Raw genomic sequence first — 15,567 nt, forward strand, 5'->3', positions numbered from 1 at the left:
TGCAAGATATTTACAAATAAATTGTGAAAACTAATTTGGACATAGGTAAGTATTTGATTTTCTTGTATTATATCAAAGTCAAACAGCTTATGGGAATAATAATATTGCAAGGCCCTGTGAAATAAGAGCCTTATGAAAGAAACAGAGATCTAGAGGTGTTCAGCTGTCTCCAGTCTTACCATCTCCTGAACATGCTATCTTGAACAATTGAACAATTGCTGTTCAGTGAATAGTTGTGTCCCACTCAAATTCATATGTTGAAACCTATTCCCCAATGTAATGGTATTTGGAGGTGAGGCCTTTGAGAGGTGATTAGGTGATGAGGGTGGAGCCCTCATAAATGGGATTAGTTTCCTTATAGAAGAAACCCCAGGGAGCTCACTTGCCCCTTCTACCATGTGAAATCACAGCAAAAGACAGCAGTTTATGAACCAGGAAACTGGCTCTCACTAGACACCAAACATGTTGGTGCTTTGATCTTGGACTCCCCAGGCCCCAGGACTGAGAAATAAATGTTTGTTGTTAATAAGCTACTCAGTCTATGGCATTTTTGTTATAGCAGCAGACTAAGATGGAAAATTGGTACTGAGAAGTGAAGTTCTGCTGTAACAGATGCCTGAAAATATGGCAGCAGCTTTGGATCTGGGGGATGGGTAGAGGGTGAAAGAGTTCAGAGGTGTATGATAGAAAAAGCCTACGTTGCTATGAATGAACCATTAAGGACAATTCTTGTGAGGTCTTACAAAGAAAAGAGGAGAGGTATAAAGAGTCAATCTTCTTAGAGAATGCATGAGTAATCTTGCACAGAATGTGGGTAGCAATATGGACGGTAAAGGTCATTCTCATGAGATCTCTGAAGGAAATGAGAAACATGTTATTGGACAATGGAAGAAAGGCTGTCCTTGTTATAAACTGGCAAATACTTTTGCTGAATTGTGTATGTGTCCTAGTGTTTTGTGGAATATTGAGCTCATAAGTAATAAAATTGGATATTTGGCTGAGGAAATCTCTAAGCAAAGTGTTCATGGAGTATCCTGGTTCCTCCTGATGGGTTATAGTAAAACACCAGGAGAGATAACTGAGTTTAAGACTAAATTGTTAGGTAAAAAAGAAGTAGAACTTAAAGATTTGGAAAGAAATAAAGAAGGGAGAAGTAAAATTATCTCTGTTTGCAGAGGAAATGATCATATATGTAGAAAACCCGAAAAGCTCAACCAAAAAACTGTTAGAACTAAAAAATGAATTCAGTTAAGGTGCAGGATACAAAGTCAACATACACAAATCATTTGAGTTCCTATACATAAACAATGAACTATCCAAAAATGAAATTAAGAAAACAATCTCATTCAAAATAGTAAAAAAAACAATAAAATACTTAAGAATAAACTTAACCTAAGTGGTGAAAGATTTGTACAGTGAAAATATAAAATATTGATGAAAGCAATTAAAGAAGACACACAGATAAATGGAAAGACATTCCATGTTCAGGGATTTTAGGAATTAATATGATTAAAGTGTGATCTAAGATTAAATGCAATGCCTATCAAAATCCCAAAGGAATTCTTTACAGAAATAGGAGAAACAATCCCAAAATTCATATGGAACCAGAAAAGATCCCAAATGGCCAATCCAACCTTGAGAAAGAAAAACAAAGCTGGAGGCATTATACTTCCTGACTTCAAAATATACTACAAAGCTGCAGTAATCAAAACAGTATGGTACTGAACCTGAAGAGACATTTCTCAAAAGAAGACATATGAATGTTCAATAGGTATATAAAAAGTTGCTCAACATCACTGATTATCATGGAAATGCAAATCAAAACCTTAACGTGTTATTATCTCACATTTGTTATGGTTATTAGCAAAAAGACAAATGATAGAAAGTGTTGACAAGGTTGTGGAGAAAAGGGAACACTTGCACATTGTTGGTGTGAATGTAAATTGTAAAGCCATTATGGAAAACAGTATGGAGTTTCCTCAAAAAATTAAAAATAGAACTACTTGTAATTGAGCAATTCCACTTCTGAGTATATATGCAAAGGAAATGAAATCACTCTCTCAAAGAGATATCTGCACACCCATGTTCATTGTAGCATTATTCACAATAGCCAAGATATGGAAACAAACTAAACGTCTGTCAATGGATAAAAAAAAATGTGCCATTTGCAAAAAACATGAATGAATCTGGAGGATATTATAGTAAGTAAAATGTCAGGTACAGAAAGACAAATACTGCGTGATCTCACATGTGGAATCTAAAAAAGGTGAACTCGTGAAAGCAGAGAGTAGAATTGTGTTTGACAGGGTGAGGGTGGGGAAAATGGAGAGATGGTCAAAAGTTACGAAGTTTCAGGGCCAGCCCCAGTGGGCCTGGTGGTTGAGTTCAGTGTGCCGCGCTTCAGTGGCCTGGCTTCAGTGACCAGGCACAGACCTACACCACTCTGTTAGCAGCCTTGCTGTGCTGGCAGCCCACATAATAAAAAATAGAGGAAGATTGGCACAGATGTCAGCTCAGGATGAAACTTCCTCAGTAAGGAAAAAAAAAGGTTACAAAGTTTCAGTTGTGCAAAATGAATTACTATTGGAGATTTAATGTACTACATGGTAACTATAGCTAAAAATACCACATTATATACTTGTAATTTGGTAAGAGATTTGAGCTTACATGTTCTCATTACAAAAAAGTAACTATGTAAGGTGATGCGATTATGCTAATATGTTAATTAGCTGATTGTGCCAATCATTTCACAATGAGTCACATTTCATCAACACTTTTATCATTTACATACATATAAAAAATCACATTTCATACCTTAATATACACAATTTTTCTGTGTCAATTATATCTCAATAAAGTTGGAAAAAATAAAATGGAGTATTAAAATGTCCAACTATTTTTGTTGGATTGTCTTTTGTTTCCTTTAATTCTATCAGTTTTGCTTCATATATTTTAGGATTCTGTTTTTAAATGCGTGTGTTTTGGTAATCATGTTTTCCTAATGTATTGACCCTTTTATAATTGAAATTACTTTGCCTCTAGTAACAATTCTTGTCTTGCAGTTTTTTGTCAGTTATTAGTACAGTCATGTGCTGCATAACAACGTTTTGGTCACTGATGGACCACATATATGATGGTGATTTCCACAAGATCTTAACGGTGCTGAAAAATTTCTATCGCCTAGTGACATCATAGCCATCATAATCTCATTGTGCAATGTATTACTTGTGTGTTTATGGTAATGCTAGTGTAAACAAACCTACTGTGCTGCCAGGCATATAAAAGTATAGCACATACAATTATGTACAATACATAATACTTGATAATGATCATAAATGACTTTGTGACTGGTTTATGCAATTACTACACTATCATTTTTACCATTATTTTAGAGTGTACTCTTTCTACTTATAAAACAAATGTCTACTATAAAACAGTATGCCGTATTATGCTGGCAGCAGCCTCATACATCTCATGTTTACCAGGTTTCTTGATTGCCTCGTCTTCTCTTCGCTTGATTTAATCTCCTGATGTTTTGTTCATCATGGCCCCTAAGTATACAAAGTCCACTGCTAACGTTGGCACTGAGAGACGATGTTGCGTGATTGACATGGAAATTCAATTAAAAGTAATAAAGGACTGTGAAGATGGAAAATCAGTGATGGTTATTGTTCCCAGTCAGGCATGCCCCATTGCACCATAGCTACAATCTTGAAGAACAAGAACAAAGTAACAGGAGATGTTAAAGGATCTGCTTCATTGAAGGCAACAAGACTAGTAAAAATTCAAGAAGGACCTGTATAAGAAAGGGAGAAACTTATAATGACCTCAATTCAAGACCAGACACAGAGGCGTATCCCTCTCGGCACCATGACGATCACGGCCAAAGCAAAATTTATTTATGGTGTCAAAAGAAAAGGCTGGACTTGACTACAATGTTGAATTTACTGCTAGCTCTGAGTGGTTTAAATGATGCAAGAATCATTATTCACTACATAATGTGAAAGCGAGTGGTGAGTCTGAGAGTGCCAACATGAAGATAACTGACGACTTTTTGGAAACTCTAGATAAGCTGATTGTGAAGGAAAATTACTTGCCAGAGCAAATACTCAATGTGGATGAAACTTCCCTGTTCTAGAAATGGATGCCTCAAAGTCATCCACCAGGAGGCCAGATTGTTTGACCAAGTTATTTAAACTTTCTTTTTCTCAGTTACCTCATTTTAAATAAGCATGTCAATATTGTTGTCTGAGCTGAATGGTAAGATATAAAATGTACTTATTATCATGCCTGGGAAGTCATTTAATAAGTATATGCTATTATTAACTGATTTAATTGTACCATGTCATATTTAGGATCCATTTAACATGAATTCAAAATATTTTCTTAAAATACAAGTTGAGGCTTGGTTTTCACAGATTCTCTTTCTCCTAGTGAGAACAATTGGGGCCTGGAGATGGCACAGCTTTTGATGAGTAGAGTCAGTCTCAGAGGGGCTTGGGTCTCACTGAAACACAAGAACATATGGAAGTGAACAGAAGTAAAATTACTGTTGAGCAGACTCAAAATCCTGAAAAATAACCTATCAAATTACAAAGTACGAGGTGAGGATTAACCAGGAGACCTGAATTCATGGGCAGTAGCATAAATGAGTGAGGAGCGTGAATGATTTTGTTGAAAGCACTTCAGAAACTGAGACTAGGAGTGGATATGCAACAGGATGTCCCTTTCCCCATGATGCTCAATAAATGCTGTGATAGTGGACCAGCTGCCTAAAAGGAATCTTGCAGGCCTAGAGGCTATACTCACACGGGTTCAAAATAATTCATGCAAACAAAAGAAAAACAACAAAAACAAAAAAGCAGAGTGCAAAGCATTAAAAATTGTATACTATTTAATCTTTGATTGGTAAATATAACCCATGAAGGCAAGACAGGAGACACTGAAACATAAGAGAATGGCTGAGCCTCACAGGAGAGGGAAGTGGTTTGAAAAAGCTAAATATAAAGCACACAAAACAAAGCTGAGTTTACTTCTGCAAAAGTTTCTTTAGAGCATAAATTTTTGTCTCAATTCTACGTTTTATTTTCTAATTGATTCTGCTTGTCTTCTGCCTCTAACTACTAGATCATTGACTTTAAGCAATGTCCCGAACCTAGGAGGGATAATAGATAATTCAAATGGATGGATAGATCATCGAAAAACTAATCAATTACTCCCTAGATACACAAAGCGGATACTCCCTAAAAAACGTATTTGTAGCAGTGTGCACAGCATGGATTAACCAGAATAAATCTAGTGTTATCTACGTCTCAAACAGTTTGTCCATCCTAAAAGCATTTTGTCTGCATTGCTTATTTCACTTCCCTTTAAAGTCACCTAATCCATATGTTTCTTACTCATTTGCATTTAATCATGGAAGCAGCGTTTACTAAGGTTTGTTTGAATCCTTTCTATTCTGGAATTTTTATAATTACCTAGAAAATAAGATTTTATTACTATTTAATAAAATTTGGCTATGTTTAACATAAAAGCAAACAAATGTTAATAGTAGGCCTGGTGTAAATTTCACTTCAGGATTTAGAATGAATAATAAATTTGAAAGAAAATAATACAAAATAAAGATTCATATACTAATAGATATGCAATGGTAAAACTTCGGGGAAATAACATTGACTCTAAATTTATTTATGATCATATCTTTTGCACAGAAGCATGTGCTTCTTTGACTGTTCTCATATCTTCCTTACTGCTTAGAATTTTAAAACTTTCACAGTATTGCTATTAAAATGTGTACATTTAGAATAAATTATAGATGCCCAAGGTCATTGAAACAGTTGGTGGCAAAGCCAAGATGCAGACAGGATTCTCCGGACTCCTTGACCAGTGCTCATTCATTCCAATTTCCTCCTGCTGTCCAGGAGCATTTACCTGCTTTTGCCCTCTCTAGAGAAGTTTGCTCTGCTACACATTCTCACTCAATTTTTTTCTACAAGATCCTCACTTCTTCGATGTCTTGCTATCAAAAGGAAAGAAAAAAATGCTATTTTATTCTAATATGAAAATGACCAGTAAGTTAGAATGTTAGCTCCCCCAAGAGCATGACAGTTTCAAATAGGACATTTGTTTTCCCTTTAAGGATAATCCCTACTCCCAAAAGATAGCCCTCCTATGGCAACTTGTTGTGAATAATATCAGGCAGGGATTCATTCCCTGTGACAACAAAATACGAGTAATTTCCTACTCAGCTTGTTTGGTCTGAAACATCACACTTGTCCATGTATACTGTAGTACAGAAACTGATACTCATTCTACAACTTTCCGAGGGTTTCCACGTGAATTATCCCATTTGATCTTATGTCATAGGACATCACATATTCTGGCCTGATAAACTGACAGAGATAGGACTGAGAGAGAAACCAGGTGGAGTCAATGACTGTGTCCCAGACTAGTCCTAAAATATGTACAACAGTTTGTCATTACTGCCCAAGCTTTTACTTACCATAATTAAGTTGAGACAAACCTACTGATTTTGCATACAATCAGGTGAAGAACTTTCACATTGTTCAGGATATACTGTTGACATATGTGACAGTCCAAAGGCCTTTGTTGACCACTTTATCTTCTGTCATACACTCTGAAATTACAAAATTTCTACTCATAACTTTAACATGTACAACTCATCAACAAAATAACCTCAGGTTTAATATGTCTTTTCATAAAACTACCTTTCAATTTAATAATAATGCCACTCATGTAATATAAAATTGTATTCTTCATTTTATTCAACTTTCCTTTTGCATCCAAACTGAAATAGTGGTTTGACTGAGAATTGTTTCCATAAACCTTTCAACCCGCAAAGCTACAGCCGCTTAGCAAACTACCTGCACAAATGAATCACCACTTCTTTTCTTTTCCCAATTCTTTGTTACTTCTCAGGTGCTGAATTTTCTTATTACTTGTGAAATTAAACAATAATACAAATATTCAAAAAGTATATGGGTATGCATTTCAGTTCTTGTTTAACTTCTCTTAGCTTGAGCTGCTGCCTTGCTATCTTGATACTGTCTTTCTCACACAAAGAAGGGAGTATTGCCAACATGGCTTAGACCCCATGACTTGTTTTCTCTAAACTTGAAGCTAGACCATTGTACTTACTGTTAAGATAATCCCGGGGCCAGCCCCATGGCCTAGCGGTTAAGTTCAGCACGCTCAGCTTCAGTGGGCCAGGTTCGTGAGTCTGGATCCCAGGCACGGACCTACACCATTCATTGTGGCAGCAACCCATATATAAAATAGAGGAATATTGGCACAGATGGTAGCTCAGGGCTAATCTTTCTCAGCAAAAAAATAAAATAAAATAATGCCTACTCTTTGACAACAGATGGTAAACATGTGTGAACACTGTCCCACTATAAAGGAAAAAAGCCATAGTCGTCATTGACTATCAATTTCTAGGCCTGAAACATAGGAGTTGCTTAACAGACATTTTTGAATTATGAATGAACAAACAAGGAAATGAATAAAGGACGTTCTTGATGATGTAATCTGCAGCTCACACCCTAGGATTATAAATTTGCATGTTTGTCTATTATCTAGGTATTTCTTGGATCCACTGACCCACCTGAGATATTCTATGCAGTTTTGTTATCCAGTATATTCTTGTCTTCTCGTGTCCCAAATAAAAATACTCTTTCTGAGATGAAACACAAGATTAAGAAGACTGCTTTCTTTTAAATCATACCAAATGGGTTTGAACGTACTCTTTATTTTTCTGGTAGAAATTCAGAAAATGAAAGTAAACACAAGATATATAGGGGTAAACCACATCTTTGGAAACTCAGTAATTTGCTGCAAAGTGATCAGCCAGGTGACTATACTAGCTCAGATTTTCCTTTTATTTAAAACATTTATTCAAAGGTTGCTTCTGAAAGATACTATGCATTTTACTCACAGAGTACATTTTGTAAAATTTTGAGCTAGAGAGTCAATCATAATTATTTTAAATTATAAGAACATCAAATCTCCAAATCCTGCACTGATGGATGTAGATACGTGTATAATGAATTTTAATTGACTGATTTAAGCTGGTCTTTGTGAAGGATAATATACCTCTTAAAAGATAAGAAGCTTATAGAGTGATTCTTACGCACAAGTGAACATCAGAATTATATGTAATTCTTTTAGGATGTACACATGCCTGCTATGCATTTACGATCTACCTAAGTTAACTAAGCCAGATATTCATTTCTTTCAAAAGTTTTCCAGGTAAATATGATACATATCTCTAAATAAGTAGGGTGGCTACTCAATTTCTATTCTAATAGTAACAAGTGAAAAGTTGCATTCATTTAGGTAAATAATGGAAACTGCTGAAATAGGCATTCCTCAAAATATCAGTGGCTTAATCAATAAAGGTTTATTTCTTATCAAATCACAATTTGCTACCGGTTATTCAGGAACCAATATTCTGGCATGTACTGGCTTCCAGTGTCTTCAGTTCTTTCACTTAATACTATACATACAGCCTTCAGAGAAGAGGGTGGATCTGCTTTTAATCACCTCATTGCAGAAGAACATTCTGTTAATAAGAACAGGTTACATTGTCCCGAGTAAACGGAAGGCAGGCAAGAAATGTCAATTAGCAATGTTCTAAGGAGAAAGTGACAAACTTTGATATTGGTAATGCCTAGTAAAGTAATGGATACCAATAACGATTTAAAGATAAATGGAATTCTGAAACATTACTCCTTACAGTATGTGATCCTTGATATTTATATATCTAAATATTTCAAAATACAGAAATTTAATACACAAATATGCTTAAAATTATAAAACAAATCTTTTATATTAGTCCAGTCCTATGTGTCTTCTACTTAACTATGGAAAATAAAGAAATTACCTACATCCTTAAAAGTTGTAAAACAATTGTTTAATTCGTTCAACTCTTTTAAGACATCCATTTAATTTCATTGAGAAAGACAGGTCAAATTTATTTTTCATTGCACCAAATGAGTGCTCTAATGTTACATGGTTTTCCACCCAAACATTGATGAAGATAGTTGTTCCAAGTGTTGCAAGAAAGAAAAGTAAAATCACTTCATAATGGAAGTTGCGTTTGTCTATAAAAATTACACTTTGGAAACAAATAAGAATTTGTTTCCCACATTCAATATTTGACTCATTTTTTCCCATGTCAGTAAGCTCTGCTCTCCATCTTTACAGCTAGAACACATTTCAGTGCCAAGGAAGGAATCACTGACCTTTGGTTATCAACCTGTGCAATATGCAACTCTAAGGGTTAAAGGGAATATGTCCAGCACCTGCAGGCTTTGGTGAATTACTTATGGCTTTCTACACCATAGATTTCTCCATACTTTGTTTTTTCCAAGGATGATGCGAGGATCACATTACAAAATGCAACTAAAAACAAACAAACAAACCAAATAAATGTAATATTTAATTTAAGCTTGACACTGTGTAATTATTTATGAAGATATGGTAAAGCTAACACAGAAGTTTCTTTGCGTTTCTCTGTGTGTGTATGTGTGAGGAAGACTGGTCCTGAGCTAACACATGTCACCAATCCTTCTCTTTCTGCTTGAAGAATATTGTCCCTGAGCTAAAATCTGTGCCAGTCTTCTCCTACTTTGTATGTGGGATGCTACCACAATGTGGCTTGATGAGTGATGTGTAGGTCCTCACTCGGGATCTGAACCTGTGAACCCTGGGCTGCTGAAGTAGAGCATACAAAGTTAACCAGTATGCCACCTGGCCTGCCCCCAGAAGTTTCTTGTTCAGTATTTTTTGAAAGAGTGAGTACATACAAGAAAATTAATTCGTTAGGACCTCCCTGCAACTCACATAGGGATAATGGACTTATGAGATTTGACATAGTTGAGGAGCTAGGAGATGTTTTTGACCAGGCATGTGATGTATTTTTTCACACTCATTCTTGTCTCCGTTTTTGGGAGAAAGAACTACTGTAAACTCTGAGACTTTTGCTATTCTCAATCACACAGAGCATATGATAATTTTTAGAAAATAGTTGGCAACAATTATTTGCAATCTGGAACTAATCATGATTTGAGCCATTTATCTAAAATATCCTTTCAGAAAGTCAAAGATGAAAGATATGTGAAACAAAATGAGATCCCTTATCAAACCTAATCTAGGGTATAGGCATTTCAAGATAACAACTAATCAAATTTTAAGTGGATAATGTTTAATGGAAGAGTTTAAATCAATCACTAAAAGACAGGCTTGTCTAAGTGTAACAAATTGGAGTTTAACAGTCAACTCTATTAAACAATAAAGTTGCTACCAGGGGAAACTACAAGCAATTTACAAAGGGACATTCTGAGTAAAGCAATTATGAAATACAACATACATGTTTAACAATGTCACAGAAAAGATGTGGACTCCTTAAATTCCAATTTGCATATTCACATTAGGTAAGCCCAGTCATGTTTTTGGTTTCAATTATTGTTCATATGTTAATGACTCTCACATCTTTATCCCTAAATAAGGGCTCTCTCTTGAAACATACTCACATACAAGCACATATATACACACTAACAAACAACTACATAAAATAAATCTTCAATTCTGGATTATTTAGGTTAAACTATTTCTATTTGAGACATAATTCATTATTTCTACTTGCATCACCTCTTGTGTTTCTTTTTAAATGGCACCAGAAAATTCATAAGCAATGCCCAATTTTATAAGTAAGAGATGAGAGAGCTATCCTTGACTAACCTTTATTTTTCTACACTATTATTTATAGCATTTTTAAGGAAATAGCAAGTTCTGTTTATTGTACTTCTTTAGTCCAGATGATTATTACATCCACTTGGTTGTTTCATGAACTTCCTAACTAGTTTCATTGTCACTAGTTTTACCTAAATTGCCACAGTGCTATCATATTGATCTTACCAAAATTCATATCTGACCATGTGCTTTTCCTAAATAAAACTTTTTTTATGGTTGCCCATCACTAAACTTCCAAACTTCTACTGTAGGAGTTAGCAAACTATGACCCATGGGCCAAATCTAGTCTACCACTTGTTTTTGTAATCTCTGAAAGCTAAGAATTGTTTTTATATTTTTAAAATTATTACATTTTAAATGACTATAAAATTATCTACACAATATCCTTGATTTTGCTTCTTGGTCTGTAAAGCCTAAAATGTTTACCCTCTGGCCCTTTATAGAACAAGGCTGTGGACCCCTATGCTAAGGACCTGTAGAAAGCCCGTTACATATAGTGTTACTCTATCAGCCTTGTCTCTTACCATACCATTGACACCTACTTTCCAACCAAGATGATCCTATAAATTGTTGAATTTTTAGAAAATAAAATGCTCATTCTCACCTCTGGTCCTTACCCCAGTGCTCTCACTCTGGAACAATATTCCCCTCTGCTATCTTCGTCATTAGGAAAAGCCCTTTCTTCCTTCAAATTCAGTTTATCTCTTCCAAGAAAACTTTACTGAACTTTGTTGTACTAGAATAGGTGGCAGTTTGGTTCTCTGACAAACTCTCATTTTTAAATCTGCATAGTACTTGTTCCACAGTGCAATATGTGGTAGTTTTCATTTTCCTAAATGGCTGCCATAATATCTCCCATCCTGTCTGCTCTTCTGTACTATGTCTTGCCACACCCCTACAAGAGGTGGAGTCTATGTCCTCACCCTCTGAGTCTGGGTGGAACTTGTAACTGACTTGACTAATAGGATACGAAAGAAATGACACTATATCAGTTATGATAGTATCTCTTAAAAGACCTAGGATACCTGCCACTTCAAAGCCAGTCTCTGTACGAATTATGGTTGTTGTGGGTCCATCATGCAGTAATTAGCCTATTACATGATGAGGCCATGGAGAGTGAGATGCCAGGTGGAGAGAGAGAGAGAGGCCAAGGGACAATGAGACACCAACCGTGTGAATGAAGAAGCCACTGTGGAAGGGGATCTTCCAGCCTTGATGCTGCAGCTGACACCACATGAGTTAGAGACCAATTGCCCCGCTGAGCTTCTTCTAAATTTCTAACCTACAAAATACGAGCAAACAAAATTGTTGCTTTTACCCAGAACAAAAGACCTGCCTCATTGCTAATCTGCTTTCCCCATTTGAATGTAAGGTTTAGATGACTGAATAGGATTCTCTGTTACTAAGTTCATTTCATGGAGCCCGGCATACAGGAAGTACCTGTTAAATACTTATGGAATGAATGAGTCAGTTTTCAAAGTTGAATGTACAGCTTAATATGTAAATAAATCAAGTTCCAGGAAAGTGTGTAGCTCACAGGTGCTGTATTTTATGGAGAGAAGAAAGCATAAGGGAGCTCAAAAGGAAGTGGGAAGAAGGAGTGAAAAGGAGGCATAAGGTAGATTTAGATGGGGTTACAAATAAGAAAAGTATTGAGCAGGTGGAGGTGGTGTGAAAGTGCCTTGGGGGTCCGCAAGACCAGCCCAATGATTCATTAGGTGGATCCAGCAGATAGTCTTACTCCTGACTATGATTTACTGTGACAAGTGGATTTAAAGCAAAATTACCAAAGGGAAAGCATATGGGGTGAAGTCCTGGGGAAAGCAGGTGCAAGTTTGCAAGGGTTCTCTCCCAGTAGAGTCACACAGGATGCACTTAATTTTCCCTGCAATGAGTTGTGACAGCATTTGTGAAATGTTGCCAACTAGGGAAGTTCACTAAAGACTCAGCATCCAGGGTTTTTGCTGGGGTCTGGTGAAGCAGGCAACTTCTGCCTGGCACATACAAAAATTCCAGACACCTAGAGGAAATCAGGTGTTCAGCATAAATTATACTCTTTATACAAATAGTTTAGACATACTAAGCCACTCTTAGCAGTCTGGGGGATGGTGAGAACCTTCCTGAACTCTAAGTTCCCAGACGCCAGCTAAGGGGTAACCTTATAAGCAGGACTTTCAAAGAATAGCAGTCAGCTCTTCTATGTTAACTGTTTCTGCAAAGAAGGGAAGGTCATATGCCTAGGGCTACCCACAGCCCCTTAGATACTATCATCCAGAAGTCATTTGTGACTCCAGAGGAAAAATAACTAACTCCAATTTCAATTAAGACAAACTTGTGCTGATTGTCCTGAATAGAACTTTAAAAATGTTAGTTTTTAGTATGAATGATAAATGAATTCTTTCCATATAATTCTTATATTAAAAGAAAATCTTTGATTTTTTTTTAAATGCTGCAAACATTTATTGACTATCTGCCATGTATAGGCACTGTGCTAAAATCTTTAATGATGATCGTAAAACAGAGACTTCCTATTAGGACTTAAGGGTACAGTGTGGAAGACAGTAATCAATAAATAACTACTGTGAGATCTGGTGTGGCCTATACTAGAGAACTATGTGGTTTACTTTGTCCTTAGCAAAGGAGATAGCTAGTGGTGTTGGAGAGAATGCTGGTGAATATTCCTTTCCTGAAGCGCCTAGTGAGTCAAAACCTTATGAAAGGGATTTAGTAGGGCAGAAACAAGAAGGATTTTACCTTTTCAGCAGAGAGAATAATATAACCAAAGGCTTTATAATCCATGGCACATTTAGGGAATTGCAAGTAAAGTCTGTTACTGAAATGCAGATCTTGGAGGGGAAAAATTAGAGGTGGAAATAATCAACTGAGCTGAGATTATTGAGTAGATTTCAGAGCACACTAAGAGATATAACCTCAAATAAAGGTAAGGAAGTTCTTAAAGTGAAAAGACAGGGTTAGAGTATTTAAAAACAGATTTTCAAATCCTGATGGAAAAAGTGGATTAGAGCAGTTTTTCCCTTACCTTAGTTCCTTTTATTTTAAAGACTTTATTTTTTAGAGAAGTCTTAGATTAACAGCAAAATTAAGGAAAAGGTATAGAGATGTCATATATACACCTTGTCCTCACACATTCACAGCCTCCCCCATGATCAACACCCCCTACCAGAGTAGTACATTTGCTAAAACTGATAAACTATCTTGACGTATCATAATCGCCGGAGGTCTATAGTTTATATTACAGTTCACTCTTGGTGTTGTACATTGTATGGGTTTGGTCAAATGTGTAATGGCATGTATCCATCATTATAGCATCATACAGAGCATTTTCACTGCCCTAAAAATACTCTGTTTTCTACCTATTCATCTTCTTCACACTCCAGCCCCTGGCAATCACTGACCTTTTAATGTCTCCATAGTTTTGCCCTTTCCAGAATGTCATATAATTGGAATCATACAGCATGTAGCCTTTTCTTTCACTTCGTAATGTGAATTTAAGGTTCCCTATGTCTTTCCATAGCTTGATAGCTCATTTATTTTTAGTGATAAATAATATTCTGTTGTCTGGATATACCACACTTTATTTATCCATTCACCTACTGAAGAGCATCTTAGTTGCTTTCAAGTTTTGTCAATTATGAATAAAACTTCTATAAACATCTATGTGCAGGTTCTTGTGTTGACATAAGCTTTTAATTTCTTTGGGTAATACCAAGGAACATAATTCCTGTATCATATGATAAGAGTACATTTAGTTTATAAGAAACTGTCAACTGTCTTCCAAAATGGCTGTACCATTTTGCATTCCCATCGTCAATGTAACAGACTTCTTGTTGCTCCACATCTGCGCCAGCATTTGTGCTGTCAGTGCTCCAGATTTTTGGCCATTCGAATAGGTATGTAGTGGGATCTCATTGTTTTTTTAATTTGCATTTCCCTGCTGACATATATTGTGGAGTATCTTTTCATTTGCTTACTTACCATCTGTATATCTTCTTTGGTGAGGTATCTGTTAAAGTTTTTGAGTCATTTTTCAATCAAGTTGTTTGTTTTCTTATTGTTGAGCTTTAAATGTTCTTTCTATATTTAGAATAATAGTCTTTTATCAGATAAGTCTTTTGAAAATATTTTCTCCCAACCTGTGGTTTGTCTTTTTATTCTCTTGACATTGTCTTTCATAGAAGAGAAGTTTTTAATCTTAATGAAGCCCGGCATATCCATTATTTCTCTCATGGATTGTGCCTTTGGTGTTGTATCTAAAAAGGCATCACCATACTCAAGGGCATCGAGACCTCCTATGTTACCTTCTAGGAGTTTGAGAGTTTTGCATTTCACATTTAGGTCTGTGATCTATTTTGAGTTACTTTTTGGGAAGGATGTAAAATCTGTGACTAGATTCACTTTTTGGATACTTTTCCAGCACCATTTGATAGAGTATCTTTGCTCCATTGTATTACCTTTGCTCCTTTGTCAAAGATCAGTTGATTATATATATGTGAGTATTTCTGGGCTCTCTATTTTGTTCCATTGATCTATTTGTCTATTGTTTGCCAAAACAACACTGTCTTCATTACTGTGGCATTATAGTGAGCCTTAAAATTGAGAACTGTCAGTTCTTCAATTTTGTTCTTCTCCTTCAATATTGTGTTGACAATTGAGTCCTCTGCCTCTCCATATAAACTTTAGAATAAGTGTGCTGATAACCACAAAAATAACTTGCTGGGATTTTGATTGGGATTGCACTGACTCTATATATTGAGTTGAGAAGAATGGACATCT

Source organism: Equus quagga, chromosome 5 (genome assembly GCF_021613505.1).
Source record: "Equus quagga isolate Etosha38 chromosome 5, UCLA_HA_Equagga_1.0, whole genome shotgun sequence".
Taxonomy (NCBI): domain Eukaryota; kingdom Metazoa; phylum Chordata; class Mammalia; order Perissodactyla; family Equidae; genus Equus; species Equus quagga.